This window comes from Pristis pectinata, chromosome 3 (assembly GCF_009764475.1).
Source record: "Pristis pectinata isolate sPriPec2 chromosome 3, sPriPec2.1.pri, whole genome shotgun sequence".
NCBI classification, from domain to species: domain Eukaryota; kingdom Metazoa; phylum Chordata; class Chondrichthyes; order Rhinopristiformes; family Pristidae; genus Pristis; species Pristis pectinata.
This window is the reverse complement of record NC_067407.1, coordinates 138,212,947-138,227,766: the sequence shown is the minus strand read 5'-3', so window position 1 is coordinate 138,227,766 and position 14,820 is coordinate 138,212,947.

Genomic DNA, 14,820 nt, shown 5'->3' with positions numbered 1-14,820 from the left:
TAGCTATGTTGACACAACATTGTGGGCCGAAGGGCCTGTTCTGTGCTGTACTGTTCTATGTTCTATCTGCTTCCACTGAAGTAGCTAGTGAGGTCAATATGGAAACCACAAACTCCGCAGATGGGGCAGGTGCTCCTTGGAGGGACAGGCAGCTCAGGAAGCCAACTGGGAACCCACGGTTCTACCATAGATGTGCATGTGCTTCTTGGTGGGATGGGTGGCTCAGGAAGCCAATTGGGATCCCAGAATTCTACCATAGATGGGCAGGTGCTCCTTGGTGGGATGGACACCTGGGTAATTTGCGAGGCAGTGTACTCCTACCGTGGTTTGCATTCAACTTCTCTGACCATGAGATTCGATCTCCTCACTTCCTTCCCAGCTGCTCCTATTCCAACCTTGGGAATCCAACCAATCAGCATTGATGTCGCAAATTTTCAACGAGACTTGAAGAAAATCCTTGTAACATTTACTCTCCCCTTCCTGAAAATCTCTTGCCTGAAGGAGCTTGGAATTAGAGCATTCAGATAAGAAGTCTGGTGTCAGGTATGCAAACAATGCAGCCTGCCTAAAGGAATCAACCAAGCATAATTGGAACCTTCTTGGCCTGGAAGAGGTTGCTAACATTGATTTGCTCCCAATGGGTGTGGAGTGCTTTGCATAGTTAGTGTTTATGCTACCTCTCCTGTGTTTTGAGATGTCTACAGTTGGTAGTCTCTGTCTCAGAAGCATACCAGAGGGTGGAGGCCACTATTGCCTGTTAAGTCATAAGGTTGATGTCTTTGAGGTCTTGCTCTTTGGTAATTGGCTGATTGGTTTATTATTGTCACATGTACCAAGATACAGTCAAAAACTTTGTTTTACATGCCATCCAAATAGATCATTTCAAAACATAAGTACTTTGAGGCAGTACAAAAGGAAAAGCAATAACAGAATGCAGAATATAGTGTTACAGAGAAAGTGCAGTGCAAGTGGACAATAAGGTGCAAGGGCCACAACAAGGTAGACTGAGAGATCAAGAGTTCATCTTTATTGTACAAGAGGTCTGTTCAAGAGTCTTATGACAGTGGGATAGAAGCTGTCCTTGAGCCTGGTGGTACATGTTCTCAAGCTTTTATATCTTCTGCCCAATGGGAGCGGGGAGAAGAGAGAATGTTTGGTGTGGGAGGGGTCTTTGATTATGTTGGCTGCTTTACCAAGGCAATGAGAAGTGTAGAAAGAGTCCAAGGAGGGGAGGCTGGTTTACACTGTTAACTAAATGTTCCGGTGCTTTGGAGGTGATGGTGAATTTATCTGCCTTCATTGAGATGACTCCCCAGAAACAAAAAGTTATCTAAGTTTCCCTGAATTTTAATTGTCAGTGTGGGATACTGTGATGCTGTGGGAGCAGGCAGGATCTTTGTTTTACAGATGCCCAATGTGAGGCCCATTGTCTCATACACTTCATTGAAGGAATCAACCTGGAACCAGTCAGAATGGGCATGAACCTCTGGCAAAGAATAGGAAAAGGTAAGTTCCCCTCCTGATGGGAGGCTTGTTGAGTGATATCATCTTTGCAGGACAAAGACAAGTTGCAGACCTCAGAGCAACACCCTGATGTAAACACTGGCACCTGCTGGATTATGCAACGCTCCAAGTCAAAGACACAAGTATATCCACAACACCTTCATCATGACAGATACCAATTGCTATCAGAGAGACCATTGTTGAATCTTTTCCCTTGTCTCCATCAGTCAGGCCCCAAAACAATGACAGCAACAGAAAGGCCGTTGCAGGAAATCCAACACTGAAGTCCTGAGTGATCCCACGACAATAGCTCTTGATGTAGCTGACACTAAAATAGGTGGTGCCGTACATAGTGAAGATGGTTATCAGGACTTAGAGGGATCTTGATCAGTTGGGCAAGTGGGCCCAGGAATGGCAAATGGAGTTTAATTCAGATAAGTATGAGGTGTTGTATTTTGGGAAGACAAATCAGGCTAGGACCAATTGGTATTTGTATATTGGTATTGGTTTATTATTGTCACTTGTACCGAGGTACGGTGAAAAGTTTGTCCTACAAACCGATCGTACAGGTCAATTCATTACACAGTGCAGTTACATTGAGTTAGTACAGAGTGCATTGAGGTAGTACAGGGAAGGGCCTGTTCCCATGCTGTGTAACTCTATGACTCTTACATTGGGAAATAAAGAAATAGAGAGATTTTGATCATTTAACATTTTTGACCATTAACAAATGGTTGCCAGCTATTTTAATTCCCCTCCCCATTCCCACACCAGCATGTTTGTCCTTGGCCTCCCCCACTGCCAGGGTGAGGCCAAATGCAAAATAGACAATCAGCACTCGTATACCCCCTGGGTAGTCTATAACCCAATGACATGAACATTGGATTCTCCAACCTCCAGTAAACTGCTCCCCCTCTGTCCCTTTTCTCTCTCCTCCTGATCTGCCCAGTTCCTCCCACACCCACCCCAACCCCTCCTCTGCCCAGTCCATCTGCCCATCGCCCACACACTCCTCACACTGGGTCCCCTCCCCCCACTGTTCCCCTCTGCCCTCAAACCTCCCTCAATTGATTCCATGCTCCTCTCCTATCAGACTCCACCATCCGCAGCCCTCTGTCGCCTCCACCTATCACCTCCCGGCCTCTGTCGCTGTTCCCGCCCTCCCCTCCTCCATCTGCCTATCACCCCCCTCACCTGGATCCACCTATCACCCTCCAGCTCTTGCTCCACCCCTTCCCCTCACCTCGTTACACGGGCTATCTCCCCTCTATCTTTCAGTCCAGATGAAGGGTCTCCACCCGAAACGTCGACTGCCCATCTCCCCCCACAGATGCTGCCTGACCCACTGAGCTCCTCCAGCATCGTGCGTGTTGCTGAGAAAGTGTCTGAAGAAGGTGTAAATATGGGGAGAGAAGTGATAAGAAGCTGGCCAGAAGACTGGTATTGGTTTATCATTATCACGTACACTGAGATACAATGAAATGCTTTTGTTTGCACGCCATCCCGACAGATCATTCCATACATTGAGGTAGTAAAAAGGAAAACAGAATGCAGAATAAAGTGTTACAGTTACAGACAAACAGCAGTGCAGGTAGACAATAAGGTGCAAGGGCCACGAAGAGGTAGATTGAGAGATCAAGGGTTCACCTTTTCGTATTTGAGAGGTCTGGTCAAGAGTCTGATAACAGCGGGATAGACACTGTCCTTGAGCCTGGTGGTGGGCTTTTTGTATCTTCTGTCTGACAGGGTGGGGGGGGGGGGGGGGGGGGGGGGTGGGAACAGAGAATGACCTGACTGGGAGAGGTCCTTGATTATAAGAAGGGAAAAACTGACTGCTGGAAGTACGAGAAATGTGGGCGATGATCTGAAGTTGTTGAATCCAGTGTTGAGTTCCTAAGACTAACAGTGTTGGTTTAGTAAACATAGTGCTGTTGACATTGAGCTTAGTGCTCACGTAATGCTTACATTGAGCATTGCTGAAACAAGGGTGTCTCGTTTAGTGGCAGGATGTAGGAAGATCCTCCGTATGCTTTCTTTGTCTTTTCTAACTAAGATTGAAAATCCCTGCTGCCCTAAGTTTGGATGCGGACACACGAGACTGCAGAGGCTGGAATCTGGAGCAACAAACCATCTGCTGGAGGAACTCAGCGGACCGAGCAGCATCTGTGGGGCAAGTTTCCAGCACTGGTAGCAGTTGTATTCCCCACCTGCCTCCATCTGCCTCTTTTTGTCTGCCTCCACCTACCGGGAGTCGTGGACACAGCCCAGCGTGTCACGGAAACCAGCCTCCCCTCCTTGGACTCTTGTCTTTACCTCTCGGTGTAGCAGCCAGCATAATCAAAGACCCCACCCACCCGGGTCATTCTCTCTTCTCTCCTCTTCCATCGGGTAGAAGATACAGGAATTTGAGGGCACGTACCACCAGACTTAAGGACCACTTCTACCCCACTGTGATAAGACTATTGAACGGTTCTCTTATACGATGAGATGGACTCTGACCTCACGGTCTACCTTGTTGTGACCTTGCACCTTATTGCACTGCATTTTCTCTGTAGCTGTGACACTTTACTCTGTACTGTTATTGTTTTTACCTGTACTACTTCAATGCACTCTGTACTAACTCAATGCACCTGCACTGTATAATGAATTGACATGTACGAACGGTATGCAAGACAAGTTTTTCACTGTACCTCGGTACAAGTGGCAATAATAAACCAATTCCATCCCCCTCCCTCTGTCTCCCAACTCCATCCCTCACCCACCCCTGCCTGGCACTACCTGTCCATCATCTCTCACTCCTCGGTCCACCGATCACCTCTGACCCCTGTCTCACCCCTCTCCCCCTCTCTTCTTTACACCGTCCATCTCCCCTCTCCACTCCCAGTCACAATGCAGGGTTTTGACACGAAACATCGACAATTCCGTTCCGCCCCCCACAGATGCCATCAGGCAGGAGGTACAGGAGCCTGAAGACACACACCTCAGGGTTCAACAACAGCTTCTTCCCCACTGCCATCAGGTTCTTGAACCCACCCAAGAAAACCCTAATTCTAGCTCGGTCTATATTTCCCTCAACTTGCACTAATGTCGTTATGTCTATTTTTGTGCATTTTGTTGTGAAAGTTGTGTCTAATTTATGTTAATTTAAGTTTATGTTAACTTATGTTTGTCATGCTTGTACTGTACTGTGCTGCTGCTACAAAAAGCGAATTTTCATGGCATTTATACCCTGGGTGTGCATGACTGTGGCAACGAACTTGAACTCGATGCTGCTAAACCTGCTGAGTTCCTCTGGCAGATTGTTTGTTGCCTCGTTTGGATATCCCTCGTCCCATTCGAGAATATCTCAAGATAAGACGAGGTGCTTTATTAGTCACATGTACATCGAAACACACAGTGAAATGTATCTTTTGCGTAGAGTGTTCTGGGGGCAGCCCGCAAGTGTCACCACGCTTCCGGTGCCAACATAGCACGCCCACAACTTCCTAATCCGTACATCTTTGCAATGTGGGAGGAAACCGGAGCACCCGGAGGAAACCCACACAGACATGGGGAGAACATACAAACTCCTTACAGACAGCGGCGGGAATTGAACCCAAGTCGCTGGCACTGTAATAGCATTACGCTAACCGCTACACCACCGTGTCTGCCCGTAGAGGCAAGGTGAAGTGACAATCTTTTTAAGAAGGGGAAATTGCTGAATTTAATATAACTGAGGCTCCTACTTTTAGTTTGACAGGAATGATTCCAGGGATGAGGGATGTTGGTTACTTGGATTGACTGGAGCAGCTGGGGTTGTTTTACACGAAATCGAGGAGATTGTGAGAGGATCTGATAAAAGTATTTAAACTCAAGAGGGAAAGGGAGACAAAGTGTGATATTGGTGGAAATAGGGATACAGACTGAAGGTAGAACATAGAACACTACAGCACAGTACAGGCCTTTCGGCCCACGATGTTGTGTCGACATTTTATCCTGCTCTGAGATCTATCTAACCCTTCCCTCCCACATAACCCCCCATTTCTCTATCATTCATGTGTCTCAGAGTCTCTTAAATGTCCCTAATGTATCTCCCCCCACAACCTCTGCTGGCAGTGCATTTCCACACACCCACCACTCTCTGTGTAAAAACTTACCTCTGACATCCCCCTTATACCTTTCTCCAGTCACCTTAAAATTATGTCCCCTCGTGTTAGCCATTTCCGCCCTGGGAAAAAGTCTCTGACTGTCCACCCTATCTATCTATGCCTCTTATCATCTTGTACACCTCTATCAAGTCACCTCTCATCCTCCAAAGCCTCCACATCCTTCCAATAATGAGATGACCAGAACTGAACACAATACTCCAAGTGTGGTCTGACCAGGGTTTTATAGAGCTGCAACATCACCTCACTGCTCTTGAACTCAATATCCCAACTAATGAAGGCCAACACATCATACGCCTTCTTAACAACCCTATCAACCTGTGTGGCAACTTTGAGGGATCTATGGACGTGGACCCCAAGATCCCTCTGTTCCTCCACACTGCTAAGAGCCCTGCCATTAACCTTCTATTCTGTCTTCAAATTTGGTCTTCCAAAGTGTATCACTTCACACTTATCTGGGTTGAACTCCATCTGCCACTTCTCAGCCCAGATCTGCATCCTATCAATGTCCTGTTGTAACCTACAGCAACCTTCTACACTATCCACAACACCACCAACCTTTGTATCATCTGCAAACTTACTAACCCACCCTTCCACATCCTCATCCAAGTCATTTATAAAAATCACAAAGAGCAGGGGTCCCAGAACAGACCCCTGCAGAACACCACTGGTCACGACCTCCAGGCAAAATATACTCCATCTACCATCACCCTGTCTTCTATGGTTGAGCCAATTCTGAATCCACACAGCCAAGTTTCCCTGGATCCCATACCTCCTGACTTTCTGAATGAGCCTTCCATGAGGAACCTTATCAAACACCTTACTAAAATCCATGTACACCACATCCACTGCTCTACCTTCATCAATGTGCTTTGTTACATCCTCAAAGAATTCAATCAGCCTCGTGAGGTATGACCTGCCCCTCAAAAAGCCATGCTGACTGTTGCTAATCAGCCTATGTTTCTCCAAATGCCCATAAATCCTGTCTCTAAGAATCGTCTCCAACAATTTGCCCACCACTGAGGTAAGACTCACTGGTCTGTAATTCCCAGGGTTATCCCTACTCCCTTTCTTAAACAAAGGAACAACATTTGTCACCTTCCAATCATCTGGCGCTACTCCTGTGGCCAGTGAGAGGACAAAGATCATCGCCAAAGGTGCAGCAATCTCTTCCCTCGCTTCCCGTAATAACCTTGGATATATCCCGTCCGGCCCCGGTGACTTATCTACCCTAATGTTTTTCAATAATTCCAGCATATCCTCTTTCCACACAATGACATGCCCAGCACATCATCCTATTGTAATCCATCCTCACAAACGTTAAGGTCTCTCTCTCTGGTGAATACTGAAGCAAAGCATTCAATAAGGACCTCCCCTACCTCTTCCGACTCCAGGCACATGTTTCCTCTTTTACGATGAAGAGAAAAAGGAACCAGAATTATTGTCATCAGATGGTTTGGGTCAGGGACGGGGGTGTTTGAAAGGGAGTTGTCATAAGGATCTGCCAGCCAAACAATTGTATGGGAATCAGGAGGGTATGTGGGAGAAATCCAGAGGAAACCCACGGGGGTCACAGGGAGAACGTGCAAACTCCACAAATGAGGAGATAGGGCATTGGAATAAGCGGGATTGCTCTTGCATGGTTAGTTTGACTCTTTTGGCCTCTTTCTCTATTGCAACTTTGATCTATGATTAACGTTGGTAACTAGAACAGGTATGAACCACAGGCAGCACAGTGGCACAGCTAGCAGATCCAGGTTCGATCCTGACCTCCGGTGCTGGTCCGGTGGAGTTTGCACGTTCTCCCCGTGACTGCGTGGATTTCCTCTGGGTGTTCCGGTTTCCTCCCACATCCCAAAGGCATGCACGTTGGTGGGTTAACTGGCCGTTGTAAATTGCTCCTAGTGTGTAAGTGAATGGGAAAGTTGGCAACTGGATTATTATTGGCACGTAGAACATAGAACATAGAAAACCTACAGCACAATTCAGGCTCTTCGGCCCACAAAGCTGTACCGAACATGTCCTACCCTAGAAATTACTAGGCTTACCCATAGCCCTCTATTTTACTCAGCTCCATGTACCTACCTAACAGTCTCTTGAAAGACCCTATCGTATCATCCTCCACTGAGATATAGTGCAAAAACTTTGTTTCTGTGCCATCCAGACAGATCATTCCATACATCAGTACATCAAGGTAATGAAAAGAGAATGCAGAATTTAGTGCTACAGTTACAGAGAAAGTGCAGTGCAGGTAGACAGTAAGGTGCAAGGTCCATGACGAGGCAGACTGAGAGATCAAGAGTTCGTCTTTAGCATTCAATCTAGGGAGAGCTCAGAATCAATCAAATTTATTATCACTGACATATGACAAGAAATGTGTTGTTTTGCGGCAGCAGTACAGTGCAAGACATAAAATGACCATAAATTACCAAAATAAATAGTGTAAAACAAAAGGAATAACGAGGTAGTGTTCGTGGACCGTTCAGAAATCTGATGGCGGAGGGGAAGAAGCTGTTTCTGAATCATTGTGTGGGTCTTGTACCTCCTGTACCTCCTCCCTGATGGTAGTAACAAGAAGAGAGCATGTCCTGGATGGTGAGGGTCCTTAGAGATGGATGCCGCCATCTTGAGGCACCCCCTCTTGAAGATGTCCTGGATGGTGGGGAGGGTTGTGCCTGTGATGGAGCTGGCTGAGTCTACAACCCTCTGCAGCCTCTTGCGATCCTGTGCATTGGAGCCTCCATACCAGGCAATGATGCAACCAGTCAGAATGCTCTCCACCATACACCTATAGAAATTTGTGAGAATCTTTGACATACCAAATCTCCTCAAACCCCTAATGAAGTAGAACCACTGGCGTGCCTTCTTCATGATTGCATCAATGTGCAGGGCCCAGATGGATCCTCTGAGATGTCGATATCTAGGAACTTGAAGCTGATGGGAATGTAGGGAGGATAGGGAAAGTTGCTGGGCGAATGTGCACTAGCAAAGACCCGAGGGATGGGATCGCCTGCTGTGTTGTATGGAAAATGGAAATGCATTTCTTCTGCAATAGCTATTCACCAACGCTACAAAACCTTGCAGGGATTTTTCCCAACATGAAGTCAAACGTTAGTGGGAGATGAGCATTATTGGTTAGTTAATAAACCGAGTGCCCTCTCATCCATCGGTCATGATAACAACTCCACAGGGTTTACACGTGACCGAGGCATGGAAGAGGGAGATAAATAAATCAGCCAGCTCCTGGCTGTTCTGCGATGGAAGGTGGGCATACACCTGCGTCAGGTGAGGAGAGAGCTCAGCCCGTGTTTGATTTGCTCGTGATTGGGTGCTCTGCTGACACCCAGTACCTTGTGCAAGGAGCACAAACAGCTGGATGAGTAGACTGGCAGAGGGCCAATAAACTGTGTTTGTGCACAGCAAGTGTCGGGCTAAACCTCGTAAACGTGCAGAGCTGAGAGGGGGAGAGACACACACATGCACGCATGCATGCAGGCACACACACACACACACACACACACACACACACACACACACACACACATATATATACACACACATACATGCACACGTACACACATACACACGTGCACAAGACCATAAGACAAAGGAGCAGAAGTCGCCCATTCGGCCCATCGAGTCTGCTCCACCATTCTATCATGAGCAGATCCATTCTCCCATTTAGCCCCACTCCCCCGCCTTCTCACCATAACCTTTGATGCCCTGGCTCCTCAGATACCTATCAATCTCTGCCTTAAATACACCCAATGACTTTGCCTCCACAGCCACCCGTGGCAACAAATTCCACAGATTCAACACTCTCTGGCTAAAGAAATTTTTCTGCATCTCTGTTCTGAATGGGCGCCCTTCAATCCTGAAGTCGTGCCCTCTTGTACTAGACTCCCCTACCATGGGAAACAACTTTGCCACGTCTACTCTGTCCAGGCCTTCTAACATTCGAAATGCTTCTATGAGGTCCCCCCTCATTCTTCTGAACTCCAAGGAGTACAGCCCAAGAGCCGTCAAACGTTCCTCATATGTTAACCCTCTCATTCCTGGAATCATTCTAATGAATCTTCCCTGAACCCTCTCCAACGTCAGCACATCCTTTCTTAAATAAGGTGCCCAAAACTGCACACAGTACTCCAAGTGAGGTCTTACCAATGCCTTGTAGAGCCTCAACATCACATCCCTGCTCTTATGTTCTATTCCTCTAGAAATGAATGCCAACATTGCATTCACCTTCTTTACCACCGACTCAACCTGGAGGTTAACTTCTAGGGTATCCTGCAGGAGGACTCCCAAGTCCCTTTGCATCTCTGAATTTTGAATTTTCTCCCCATTTAAATAATAGTCTGCCCGTTTATTTCATCTACCAAAGTGCATGACCAGACACTTTCCAACACTGTATTTCATTTGCCACTTCTTTGCCCATTCTCAGAGTCTATCCAAGTCTCTCTGCAGTTTCATGCACACACACACGCACACACATAAATGTACACAAATACACAAGCGCACACACACACATGCGCACGCACGCACACATGTGCGCGCACACGCAGGCACCAAGAGAGGAACAAAATGAGAAAAAGAAGGGAAATGAAGATTCACACAGCTCAACAAAGCCACCCATCTGATCTCCCCCTCATCAGCTCCCCTTACAGTGGTGCAGCTTGTAGAGCTGCTGCCTCACAGCTCCAGAGACCCAGGTTCGATCCTGACCTCGGGTGCTGTCTTTGTGGAGTTTCCACATTCTCCCCGTGACCGCGTGGGTTTCCCCCGAGTGCTCCGGTTTCCTCCCACATCCCGAGGACATGCTAGTTGGTGTGTTAATTGGTCTGGGGGGAGTTGATGGGAGTATGGGGAGAAAGAAAGGGGATCAGAGGATTCGTGTAAATAGGTGATCCATGGTCAGCGAGGAGTCAGTGGGCTTGTTTCCACGACGTATGACCATGACGTAAACATTCCCTTGGTCCACCACTCATGCACAGTGGCTGCACTGTGCGACATGCAGTTATTCACCCAGCCCCTCTGACACAGAGTCACAGAGTCCTACAGCATGGAAACAGGCCCTTCGGCCCAACTGATCCATGCTGACCAAGATGCCCATCCAAGCTGGTCCCATTTGCCCGTATTTGGCCCATATCCCTCTAAACCTTTCCTATCCATGTACCTGTCCAAGTGCTTTTCAAACGTCGTTAATGTACCTGCCACAACCACTTCCTCTGGCAGCTCGTTCCATATACTGACCACCCTCTGGGTGAAAAAGTTGCTCCTCAGGTCCCTTTTAACTCTCTCCCCTCTCACCTTAAACCTACGCCTTCTAGTTCTTGATTCCCCAACCCTAGGAAAAAGACACCCTATCTCTGACCTTCATGATTTTATACACCTCTGTAAGATCTCCCCTCATTCTCCTATGCTGCAACAAAGAAAAGTCCCAGCCTGTCCAACCTCCCCCTGTAACTCAGTCACCTCACCTCCACAGCTCCCTACCAAACCTACAATCTCTCCCACCAAGAACAGCAACCAGCTGTCACCTGCACGTTGCCCTCCACATCACCATCATCCTGACTTTGAGATATATCGCCGTTCCTTCATTGCCAAAGGGTCCAAATCCAGGAACTCCCTCTCCAACAGCAATGCCTTCATCGGGAAGACTGCAACCACTCAAGGAGGTGGTTCAATGCCCTCTTCTCAAAGGCAGTTCGGGACGGGCAATTAAACCCTCAATGTCAGGGCCAGCAAAGTATAAATGAATAACTCCAGGTTTCTGGGGGAGGGCTTGTGGAGAAACAGATGTAGTTCATTGCTTGGGATGTGGTACCACTGACCATTACCAATTGCCAAAAGGGCTGGTCATTGACTTCAGGAAGGGGGGTGGTGCACATGCTCCCATTTACATCAACGGTGTTGAGGTCAAGAGAGTTGAGAGCTTCAAGTTCCCAGGAGCGAACATCACCAATAGCCTGTCCTGGTCCAACCACGAAGATGCCACGGCCAAGAAAGCTCACCAGCGCCTCTACTTTATCAGGAGGCTAAAGAAATTTGGCATGTACCCTTTGACCCTCACCAATTTTTATCATTGCACCATAGAAAGCATACTATCCGGATGCATCATGGCTTTGGACAGCAACTGCTCTGCCCGTGACCGCAAGAAACTGCAGAGAGTTGTGGACACAGCTCAGCACGTCACGGAAACCAGCCTCCCCTCCATGGATTCTGTCTACATTTTTCACTGCCGTAGTAAAGCAGCCAAAATAGTCAAAGACCCCACCCACCCCAGACATCCTCTCTTTTCCCCCCTCCCATCAGGTAGAAGAAACAAAAGCCTGAAAGCACGTACCACCAGGCTCAAGGACAGCTTCTATCCCACTGTTATAAGACTCTTGAACGGTCCCCTAGTACGATAAGATGGACTCCTGACCTCACAATCTACCTCATTTTGGCCTTGCACCTTATTGTTTGCCTGCACTGCACTTTGTCTGTAGCTGTAACACTTTATTCTGCATTCTATCATTGTTTTCCCTTGTACTACCTCAATGCACTGTGTAATGAAATGATCTGTATGGATGGCATGCAAAACAAAGTTTTTCACTGTACCTCAGTACATGTGACAAGAATAGACCAATTCCAATGACCAGCACATTACCAGAGGCAGGCTATAAAACCTGGGCCAGAAAAATCCCCATCATGTCCACCTCATGAGCCAGTGTGACCACCTACCTTCGCTCTCCCACCCCTCCTATCAGTACCATGCTCCCACCCCAACCACCCAAATCAGGAGCATCACATTTGCACATCCAAAGCTTTTGTTTATTTGCATTTTTACAACAACAAATAGGATCTGATTGAAGGCAAATGCTTTCACTGAGTTAGAAGTACATCGACACTTCAGAATGGAAACCGCGACCAGTTGACAGGAGAGACAAAGACCGCAATAAATAAATATTTACAGGAGTGACTAGATTAACATCAGCGAAGAGAAGGTAAGGGTTGTGGTAGAGAGAGGTCACATGAAAAAAGACAACATCATATAAAAATGACATACATATGCACTGTACTACATAGTAGTAATGCCTAAACTTAACAAAACATTCAGCTAATACAATGATTGTCAAATTAATATTTGCAACAAGACTAGATTGCTAAATCAACAATTTTGGGGTGCTAAATTCATGTATTTCCAACATATTTTTTTCTAAAATAATCAAATTCACAGCACACAATAAAGAGTTTTGGAGCATTAGACGGGGAATGGGGGAAGGGTGAGGTAACCTTAACTGTTTCTGCGAATTACACCTGGCGCCCGTGACCGATATAGAGAGGAGCTACCTCGTCTGCCTTGCGCCGGTCTTAAAGAGGGAGGTGCATTTATCCGGAGTGTCACAGTGCGCTCGTTGGCATGTCAAAGCAGGTTTATCGGAGAGCTTGAACAACTGCTACTGCGGAGCAGGCTGGGAGACTGTATTTAATATGCTGTGCCACAAACCATTAATAAATCACCCCAAGGCATTCCACAAGATGTCTTCTTGCAAACATTTCCCAATCAGCAGCTTTTCAGGCGTGAAGAGAAAGCAACACAGCGAACCAATGCTGGTTGTGCTGTAATCGTGCGTCCATCCACAGCAGACGGCACTGCAGCCCAGACAATAAATGATGATCCTTGCTTTTCAATGCAATGACTGTTTACTACAAGCCCATTGCTACAACCCATTCAATTCTGACTGATAATGGTGAGTGACATATGCACCGGGGTGAAAACCACCACATTGGCTCTTTTCGGTGCAGACTGGAAGCCTGGCATCTCCTGCTCTCCTTGGTATAACCTTCAGGTGGTATCCAACACCCATGAACCCTTCTCCTTGAGCCTTGGTCCCCAACATTCTGGAGAGCACCTGCAGTGCTATCCATCCTCCCAAACGCGGCAGTAGTGGGCGCATGGAGTGTGGGTGGGGTGGGGGGGTGGGGAAGGCACAGCGTTGGCTCCCAATGCGCCACTGCCACCATTAGGTGTGTGGTGGTATTGCAGACTGAAAAGTGCAGGAAACTAAAACAGCAGGTGAACAAACTGTGGTGTTTGTCAGAATAAATGTGTATGCAAATATTAGTCACAGATTCAAAGTATTTTTCTTTTAAATGAATGGGGGCAGTTCACAGAAAAAAAAGGGGGTGATTATGGATCTTGCCCTCTGAATTGCCATCAAGTGAATCAAAGGACTGCCCATAATGTTCCAAAGCGCTTCGGGACCAAGGTAGTCACCTTGCAGTGTAATCGCTTTATTTGCACATGGCAAGATCCCAAAAAACAGCAGCTTAATAACAACCAGGGACACTTGTGTTAATAGCTGTGTGTGGGGGTTAAAGGCAGAGCTTTGAGACAACCACATGTGTGGTCTTCGCTAAAATATTGGCCATGGGTTCTTTTACGTCCTACTGAGAGGGTAGATGGGGCATCAGTTAAATGCCTCATGGAACAGAAAGCATCTCCAACAGCACTGCACGGCCTCAGTGAGTGCCCTTCATCTGGACTGAATGATAGCAGGGAGATGGCCAGTATAACGAGGTGGAGGAGAGGGGTAGAGCAGTGACCTGGGTTCGATCCTGACCTCCAGCGCTGTGTGTGTGTGTGTGTGTGTGTGTGTGTGTTGTGTGTGTGTGTGTGTGTGTGTGTGTGTGTGTGTGTGTGTGTGTGTGTGTGTGTGTGGAGTTTTGCACCTTCTCCCGACAACCGCATGGGTTCCCCCCAGGCGCTCCGGTTCCCTCCCACATCCCAAAGACGTGCAGGACGGTGGGTTAATTGGATACTGTAAATTGCCCCCGAGTGTGTAGGTAGTGGAGAGGAGTTAATAGGAATGTGAGGAGAATAAAAAGGGAATTGTAGGATTGGTGTAGGTGGGTGCTTGAGTCGGCCTGGATGTGATAGGCTGTGCTGTTGAACCTTTGATTCTATAGCCAGCTCAGACGTAATGGTAAATTTCCCTGAGTGCTCACTATTGGTGGGATAGAACTTGGAGCAACACACAAGATGCTGGAGGAACTCAGCGGGTCAGGCAGCATCTGTGGAGGGAAATGGGCTGTTGATGTTTCTGGTTGAGACCCTTCATCAGGACTGAAAGATAGAGATGGAGGGAAGGGGTTGGAGCAAGAGCTGGCAGGTGATGGGTGGGTCCAG